Source organism: Lutra lutra, chromosome 18 (assembly GCF_902655055.1).
Source record: "Lutra lutra chromosome 18, mLutLut1.2, whole genome shotgun sequence".
Classification (NCBI taxonomy): Eukaryota; Metazoa; Chordata; class Mammalia; order Carnivora; family Mustelidae; genus Lutra; species Lutra lutra.
In genome coordinates this window covers 39839710-39849034 of record NC_062295.1, presented here as the reverse complement: position 1 = coordinate 39849034, position 9325 = coordinate 39839710, and the positions used below count along the sequence as shown (strand labels likewise).

Genomic DNA, 9325 nt, shown 5'->3' with positions numbered 1-9325 from the left:
CCCGCCTCCAGTCGCGGCCCACGATTGGCTGGCGCCCGCAAGGTCTCTTCTCGAGATCGAGTCTGGGTGGCGCGGACCAGGCCTGGGGCGTCAGCGGGGGCGCAGTCAGTGGTGGCTGTGGCGCGAGGCAGGTGAGCTCCTGGGGAGGGGAGGGGAAAGGTGGGAAGGATGGGGGGCCGGAGCGAGGTCGGCGGGGGGGACAGGAATGGGGCTACGGCGTCTCTCACAGCGGGCGGGAGCTGCGGGCCGGGGGCGGCGGGCACGGATTGTCGCCTGGGCAGCAAACGGCCGCTGCCGCCTCCTCGGCCTTGCGCGTCCCCGCACCTGGCCCGACTCTGCGGCAGGCGGATCCCGGGGCGTCTCCTCCGCCCGACGTCAGCGGCGTGCCGGGGTGCCGGCGGGGCTGTGGGGACGCGTGCGCACCCGGGGACCTCTGTCGTTGCCGCCCGCCCCTACCCGGGCGCCCCGGGTGCCTACACCCGGGAGCCCCTGCGTCCCCTGTCGCCGACACCCGGGAGCCCCCGCCATCCCCGACCCCCGGGAGCTCCGCTTACCCCTACTCGACTCCCGGGAGCCCCCGCCTCCCCCGACCCCGACACAGGGGGGGACCCCGCCGACCCCGATCCCCAGGAGACCCCGCCCACCCCCGACCCCGACCCCCGGGAGCCCCCGCCTCCCCCAACCCCGGCACCCGGGAGTCCCCGCTTCCCCCACTCACCCATCACCCGGGAGCACCCGACCCCCACCACCCCCACAACCTGGCACTCCAGCCTTCCGCACACCTGGGCGCCCCTGACCCCTGCCACCCCCAACACTCCGGTGCTTCCGATCCCCGCGCCCCCAACACACGGGAGCCCCCCCCTTCATCTGGGCTCCCCTGACCCCCCACCAGGGTCCCCGGCTTGGCCTCGGGGTGCTTGACCTCGCTTAGCCCGGGGTGGGGCGTTCGCCCCTTTGACCTTCTCTGCAGCTCTCCTACAGGTCCCAGAGTTTCTGCACCTGGTGCGCTGGTCCGGGCTGGGCCCTCACCCTCCGCCCTCCCGAGTGAGCAGGTGTGGCGTGTATGCCAGCCCCGGGGTGGGGCGGGGGGCGGGGCCCGGGGCCTGCCTTCCCGGTGGGGACCTGTTCGTGCCCACCGGAGCACTCCAGTGTACGGGGCCTGCCTTCCCCGGGTGCTTACGGCCCGCTGCCCCAGTAAGTGCTGCTCGGTCTCAACCCGGGGTGCGCGCACTGTTTTTACTCCCAGGGTCTGCAGTGCTCGGAAACTTGGGTTTTGGTTTATTCGCCTCCATTTCATGGGACATTGTGTAGTTTTTCTAAGTCTGGAAGCTCAGGAGGGTTAGTTCTGGGGGATTTTCTTGCACTGTTTTCTTGGACACTTTTCTTGTTTTATTTTTGTTTTCTGTGTGTTTTGGAAATGCTATTTCTTGGGCCTTAGCCCTTTTGGTCCCTGTTTCTACTTTTTAAAAATAAAATCTTTATCTCTCCCATTTTCCATTTTTGTCTTCATTTCACTTTGTAGATTTCCTCAGTGTTTTTTTCTCTTTTATTTAGCATTTTATTTTGGTCATCGTATTTTAAATTTCCCAGAGCTTTTTTTGGAGGTTCCCTTTTTCCTCTAAAATTCAGCCATGTTTCTTTTCTTTTCTTTCTTTTTCTTTTTGTTTTAAATTTTTATTTATTTATTTATTTATTTATTTGACAGAGATCACAAGTAGGCAGACAGGCAGGCAGAGAGTGAGAGGGAAGCAGGCTCCCCACTGAGCAGAGAGCCCGATGTGGGACTTGATCCCAGGACCCTGAGATCTTCACGTGAGCTGAAGGCAGAGGCTTTAACCCACTGAGCCACCCAGGCGCCCCTCAGCCATGTTTCTTATTTCGTAGACACGGTAGTGGCTCATTCTCTTCTTCCGTGACCTCACTTTTTGCTTGCTTTGGCTTGTGTTCTGTGACCTGTTGGGTGATCCTGGTTGAGCACATTGGAGAGCAGGACCCTGCCCACTCCTGTGGTAGTTCTCTGCTGATAGGGAGGGGCATTACCTTTATCCTTTATTGGGCATTTTATCCTCTCAAGGGCTTTCCAGTCTCCTGCCTTGTTTTCTAAGTTGGGTAGAAGAGTGTGGCTGTGGCCCTCAAAAGTGAGTAAGGAAGTCCTGTTCCTCTCCCTTTTTAGGAGGACATCCTGGGGCTTCAGGATTCCCCTTATCCTCTGCTATAGAGACCCCTTGGTGTTTGTTTTTTTGTTTAAGATTTTATTTGTTCCTTTGAGAGAGAGAGAAACGAGAGAGAAGCAGACTCCCTGCTGAGCAGGGAGCCCCACGTGGGTCTCTGTCCAGGACCTGGGAATCAGGGACCTGAGCTGAAGGCAGATGTTTCACTGGTTGAGGCGCCCTACCCCCCCCCACACACACCCTGAGACCCCTGGGTTTTATTCTGCAGTCTTTCCTGAGGGAAGGCAGGAAGCAGCTGGTTGACGCATGCTAGCTAACCACTGCTGTTGTGTGACTGGTGAAGTACACAACATAAAATTTGCCCCTTTGATGGGTCTGGGGGGGCCGGCCCTCATCACGGTCTAGTTCCAGAATGGTCTGTTTCACCCCTTAGCGGAAACCCCATACCCGTCAGCAGGCACTTCCCTGTTGATGCCCCCCTCTGACCCCACTAACCTCCTTTCTGTCTATGAGTTTGCCTGCTCTGGGTTGTTTTATAGACGTGGATTCCTACAATATGTGGCCTTCCGTGTCTGGCTTCTTTTACTTAGCATAATGTTTTCAAGGTTTATCCATGTTGTAACGTATCAGAGCTGCATTTCTTTTTTTGGCTGAAGAATACTGCATGAATATACCACAGTTTTTTTATCCGTTTATTGGTTAGTGGACATTTGAGTCATTTCTACTTTTTGCCTATTAATGAGTAGTGCTGCTATGAACATTTGTGTACAGGTTTTTGTTGGAGTACATGTTTTCCCGTTTTTTGGGTATGTATCTAGGAGTGGGGTTGCTGGATCATATGGTAGTTCTAATTTAATGTGTAGAGGAACTGCCGGACTGTTTTCCGAGGTGGCTGCATCACTTTACAGTCCCACCCGCTGCGTACAAGGTTCTAGTTTCTCTATATGCTCTCTTGCACTCACTATCTTGTTTTGCTTCATTTTGGCTTTCTTTTCTTTTCTTGTCAAGATTTTATTTATTTATTCGAGAGCTGGTGGGAGCGGGTGGGATTGGCAGATGGAAAGGGAGCTAACAGACTTCCTGCTGAACAGGAAGCCTGAATTCAGGGCTAGATCCCAGGGCCTGGAGATCACCGTATAGTAATTAAATTACCAAAATACTTTCAACTGCACTATCTCATTGATCCTATAACATAGTTCTGTGAAGTGGGCAGAGGTAACCGTTTTACAGGTAATGAAGCTAAAGGAAAGAGTATCTCTGCCCAAAGTTCCAGAGTTCATAAAGGCAAAACCAGGACATAGACCATCTTAATTTTTCTATAAGCTTTCTGCCATACCAGAAAGCTACCCTAATTGTCCATGCACCATTCATCATATTAAGAGCTAGCCAAATATAGAAAATTGAAGTAGCACAGATAATTATTTGTACATTGAGGTAGGGTGCTGTAATGAAAGAGAAGGACACTAGAATTCAAGAATCTGGGGGTACCATCCAACTTCTACCACTAAAAAATGCCATGACTTTGGCCAATATACTTGATCATTCTGGGTCTTCCTTGAGTGCCACTCTTTCCTCGTTTAAAACTGAACGAAAGCTAAGTTAGATAGTATCTAAGGTTTCTATTCATATAGTACTGAACAATTAGATTTTGTGTCGACCCAAGCTGAAGGCAGATGCTTAACCAACTGAGCCACCCAGGCGCCCTCCGTATGAATTTAAAGATTAACTTTACCGTATTTGCAAAGAAGGCCCTTGGAACTTTCATAGAGGTTGCATTGAATCCGGAGATCTCTTAGTAATCTTATACTGCCGTGGTTCAAAATATTAAGTCTTCTGGTCTATGAACAAGGGAAGTCTTTCCATCTGTTTTTCTTTAATTTCTTTCAGCAGTGTTTTGTAATTTTCAGTGTACGAGCCTTGTACTTTCTCAGTTAAATTTACTCTTAAGTTTGTTGTTCTTTGGGATGCTGTGGTAAGAGGAATTGTTTAATTTCCATTTCCAGATTGCTCATGACTATTTTATAGAAATACAACTGATTTTTGGGTGTTGATCTTGTAACTTGCATCTCTGCTGAATTTGTTAGCTTTTTTTTTTTAAAGATTTTATTTATTTATTTGACAGCGAGAGATCACAAGTAGACAGAGAGGCAGGCAGAGAGAGAGAGGGAAGCAGGCTTCCTGCTGAGCAGAGAGCCCGATGCGGGACTCGATCCCAGGACCCTGAGATCATGACCTGAGCCGAAGGCAGCGGCTTAACCCACTGAGCCACCCAGGCGCCCCTGAATTTGTTAGCTTTTATACTTTCTTTTGGTGAATTCTTTTTATTTCTATATATGAGATCATGTCATCTGTGAGTAGAGATCGCTTTACTGCTTCTTTTCCAATTGGAGGTCTTTTGTTTCTTGTTCTTGCCTAACGGCTCCCGCTGGAGCTCCAGTGCCATGTCGAATAGCAGTGCTGGAAGTAGGCATCCTTGTTTTGTTCTTGATCTTAGGGGGAAGCTGTGTGTCCTTTCCCACAGAGGATGATGTGAGCCGTGGGTGTCAGTGAATGCCCTTTATCGGCTTGGGGAAGTTGCCTTCTACTCCTACTTGGTTGAACGTTTTATAAAAAGGGTGTTGGATTTTGCCAAGTGCTTTCCTACATTGATTGAGGTGTGATCATGCGTTTTGCCTAACTGCGTTTAAATGGCTTTCAGTGTTCAATTCCTGCTGTATTGGGGCTCCAGTCTACACCCTCCCTTCCAGATGGACCCAGGGGCCACTGTTGTAACCTTTTGGGGGTTCCATGATGACAGTCCTGGACCATTTCTCAGTGCTCCTCCTTGCAAGCTTGTGACTCAGCTTTTTCTGGCTTAGGTGTGTTTTCGTTCATTTGCATTCTACCTTCCAGGTTTCTTGCTGTTGTCTTTTCTTGGTTTTGTTTTGCTCTGTGGCTGTGTGCCTTTAGGAAACAATCTCATTTTAGGAGGGGTATCAGAAGAGAGTGGGAGCTACCATCTTTGTCCATTGTACCATTTTTAACTGGATATTACTGGGTGACCTATTTTCAGGGAACACTGGTGTTTGATGGAGTGTCTGCTCATAGCCATTGGTTCCTGGTTCTGAATTTATGATGATCGGATGATCTCCAGATTCTGAAAGTAGAGCCAATTTGAATTTGCTCACAATTACAAACGCCAGGCAACAGTTTTTGGTAGAAGTGACACAGGAGGGAACCATCTTTTAGCCCTGCATCTCCTGCTCCCACCTGAATATTTTGAGGTAAGGCAAGAGTGCGGGGGGGTCATGGTGCCTGTGAGACCCACCAGGATGCAGGGGTGGTCGGCCTGAGCACCTGGTGGAAGGTTGCGCCCACATGTAGGCTCCAGGGCACATGGGAACCAGACAGTGGTGGTGTCCCAGCAGGAGTGCTGTGGGAGCCGAGCCGCAGCCCCATCTAGTTCACTGGGGTAACCGCGCTCCTCCTTTCTTGCTCCCTCCATTCCCAGATTTGGAACTCATGGCTGTTTTGGCTTGCTGACCCCTCTTGATTTCGGGTAGAGGAGACTGAACCTGCTATGCGCTTTTGAAACCGTTTGCTTGCACTGGGTCAAAATGAGCAGGATTGGCAGATGGGAATACAGAACACGGCCCTGCCGCTTATGCTGTGTTGTGTTGGTTCTATTTCGTTAAGTGACTTGGGTCATTCGTTAGGCAGTTCTGCGGTTTGAATCACATCTGTAACTAACCATGCTTGTTATCTGGGTGCCTTGTTGACCACTTAGTCACAGGTGCACTCAGCGAGTGGTCCTGGGTTGCACGTTTTAGTTTAGGAGATAAGAGCTGTGCCGTGCACACTTCTTGACCTTTGTGCAGAATAGGAGTGCGGGTCCTTGATGCAATGGAGAGCGGTGAAGTATAGGTGAGTGGCTCCCCATGGGGAAGGAGCCACTCCCCCTGGGGACACGTGTAGCTTGAAAACAAAGGTGTGCTTTGCCTGGTTGGTTTGTTTTCCAGTCGTTGGCAGTATTATTGGGTGATGTGAGCTACATCTAGAATATGGAAAACAGATCAATTTGATGAGTTCTTCACTACCTATGCTGCAGAGCTTTTCAGGACCAGAAGACCCCGATTTTGAGCCTGCTGCTTCATGTTTGTGGGGACAGCATGAGAAGCGTTATCGAGAACTCGTGTGGATTAAGCGTTTGCAGTACAAATAAGAGCCTGTGATTGGTGTTCCTAATTCGCATTCCCAGTTATAGTTGGAGTAAGACACAGCTGATACAGCTGTTCTGATCTGATGAGCACAAGTGAGAAGCACTTTGAGTCTGTTAGGAGAAAGAATAAGGGGGCCCAGGTGTGCACGACCCTTCCTGCTCATCACACGTTTGTAGCGCTCTCCGCACGGTTTTGCCAGGTGTGGTCACATGAGCAGCCGAGGCTGGATTTTCGGGTGAAAGGCAAAGCGAGGAACCCGCACAGCGGTGAGTTCTCCCTGCTCTGCAGGCGCCTACACAGTGTTGATCTGTCCAAGTGATGCTCGGGGGCCGCGCTCAGAGCGCAAGGTCTCCTCAGAGAGGGAGACTTGTTAGTAAGTGGTGATTACGGTCTCCGTGGAGTGATGAGTGCGGGGGGGAGCACTAAAGCGGGCGTCTGACTTGGATGCGGGGTTGGGGCTCCAGGAGCGCTCCCTGCGCGTGGACTCTCAGCTGAATTCTGAGGGTGAGCAGAAGGTAGCCAGGAGCATGTGGGGTGGAAAGAGACCGAGGGGATGAGGGTGGGAAATCAGGATGGCCTCCCAGCCAAGGAGGGAGCATAGGAACTGTGTACCTGGGGTCAGAAGAAGAGGGTTGTCTGGGTCCAGGGCCTCAGTGAAGCTGCCCTGTGGATTGCTGGGAGATGGAGAGGATAAGTGGGACGTCTGGATGGAGGGTGTGGTGCAGGCCGCCTCTTGGGCCCTGTCTGTGGGTGCTAGGGAGCCATGGTGGGATGCGAAGGCCGCGAGGTGGTCCGTCTGATTGTAGACAGCCCCTCCTGGCAGTATTCTGGCTTGAGGGGGCAAGGCTGGAGGGCAGGAGCTAGTCAGTGCTTGCTGGAAGCCAGCAGGAGATGGAGCAGCAGGGGGAGCTGGAAGGCAGAGGGGGTGACCCCCTGGAGGGGAGGGCCAGACTGATGGGTGCTGCGGATAATCCTGGCCACGTGCTCAGCGTGCGTTCCACTCAGATGCTTACCTCGCTGTACACGAAGGACTGAGGGACGGATGAGCAGTAGACTCCATAGCAGACTGTCGGCGTGTGGCTGGGTTGGAGGGAGCCTTTCCGAGCCAGCGGGAGAGGCGGGAACGGTTGGCACCGCAGGCCGAGTCACTAGAGACTGCTTCCGTGACAGGCAGGGGTGTCCCAGACGCGGATGAGATGCGTACGGTCAGCCTCCTGTCAGACAGTAAGAAAAAGGCAGCAGCCCCAGTCTTCTTCCCACGTCGAAGTCGTCACACTGTCCGGCCCTGCCAGGGCCAGGAGGGGCCCCCAGACTCACTGTGCGGTGCTACTGTGGGAAGGCCCTCGGCAGGGACAGCATCTCGCCATGGGAATGGCGCCGCGGGCAGCCCTTGTGACTGCCGCTTGTGAGGAGATGGAGGGCATTCCGGGTTGAAGCAGACACTGTGCAACCCTGTGGTCATGCTTTCTGGATTCCCAGAACGAAGACCCTTTACATTCACATGGACAGAATAAATAATTTGACTTTGGGCTTTTGCTGAAATACTAGGATAATACCACTATCAGGCAGTGGGTTTTTTATTTAAAAGATCTGGGGCACTTTTGATCAGGAGAGGTAAGCATGTGATAACTGTTTTCTCTTAGGAGTAATTATCTTCCCGAAAACTCAGAGCTGTTCTCTTACGTAAACAAGCCCATCGGCCTACCTCTCCTGCTGTTGTCTCATCATTTCCCAGAAAAGGAAAGAAACTCCCGGCCTTGGCTGGACACTGTTTTTCAGCACAGACTTGCTGCTAATAACTGACTTTGAGTATTTTTATTCTGTGCCAGGCAGCGCCGAGCAGGATACTCCCTGGCTGACCCTCCAGTAACACTCTGGGCTTGGGCACTGTGGAGACTCCTGTCGACGGCGCCCGGAGGTGTGAGGACCTTGTCCTTCCCTTCTGTTCTCGGTTCTCCCAGCCGGGCGACAGAGCCCGAATGGAACCCGTGGGTCTGCCTGCCCATACCTCTTCACGGATGGAGACCAAAGAAACTGTTTGCAGAAAATAATAGATACTGGATTAGTTGTTGAAATTATAAGACTAATACCTGCTCTTTAAAAAAAAATGTTGAACAGTACAGGAGGGGTAAGTGAGGAGTAGAAGTCTCAGTCTGTATAATTTACCATGAAATTTAGTGGTGTTTTCCTTGAAGTTTAAAAACATATTCGTGTGTGTGTGTGTGTAAAACATGTAGCATTCTGTGAAGCTTTCAAGTATTTTTGTTTTAGTCATTTGTGTCCAATTCACTGTTTTACTCCGTTCATTTTTAGGGTCCTCACTTAGTGTAAATCACAGCTTTTTGTAAACATTGTTTTACTGCTTAAGATAAAAACAGATGAACACCAGTTTTCTATTTTTTATGGTAGAAGTAATTACATTGAACATGACATTTGGAAAACACTCATTTCTTTTTTTTTTAAGATTTTATTTATTTATTTGACAGAAATCACAAGTAAGCAGAGAGGCAGGCAGAGAGAGAGGAGGAAGCAGGCTCCCTGCTGAGCAGAAAGCCCGATGCGGGGCTCGAACCCAGGACCTGGGATCATGACCTGAGCCGAAGGCAGCGGCTTAACCCACTGAGCCACCCAGGTGCCCCGGAAAACACTCATTTCTAACCCAAATTATTATCTTTTTTATGGTCTTACTTAGACCAAGTTAAGATTTTTTTTGGTTATGTAGACAAAGATCTCTGATGTCTTTGTTAGTCTCTACAGTATTTAGTTTTAACAGGATTCATATTGAGTGGGACAGTTACATTAAGATGTGGTTCTAGGGTAGTGGCCACCGAGGGGGGGCACGTGACAGGATGAGCCCTCATGTCGTCGGCAGCTGATGAGTTGTAGCTAATGCTACGCCCTGTGTGGACCACCTTGACCTTATAGACAGTCTTGAAAGGAAAAAAATTAGTTCTA

The 9325-nt window shown here is 50.8% G+C and overlaps 1 protein-coding gene across 3 annotated transcripts in view; it reads left to right on the top strand.

Moving 5' to 3' along the window:
- Nucleotides 1–9325, top strand: part of SUN1 (Sad1 and UNC84 domain containing 1) — a 52855-nt gene continuing 43530 nt past the window's right edge. For 2 of the 3 annotated variants that reach the window (XM_047713588.1, XM_047713585.1), the window contains exon 1: nucleotides 1–131. The gene's annotated coding sequence lies outside the window, so the exon portion shown is untranslated. The remainder of the gene's footprint in view (nucleotides 132–9325) is intronic. The other variant, XM_047713591.1, reaches the window with a different exon arrangement.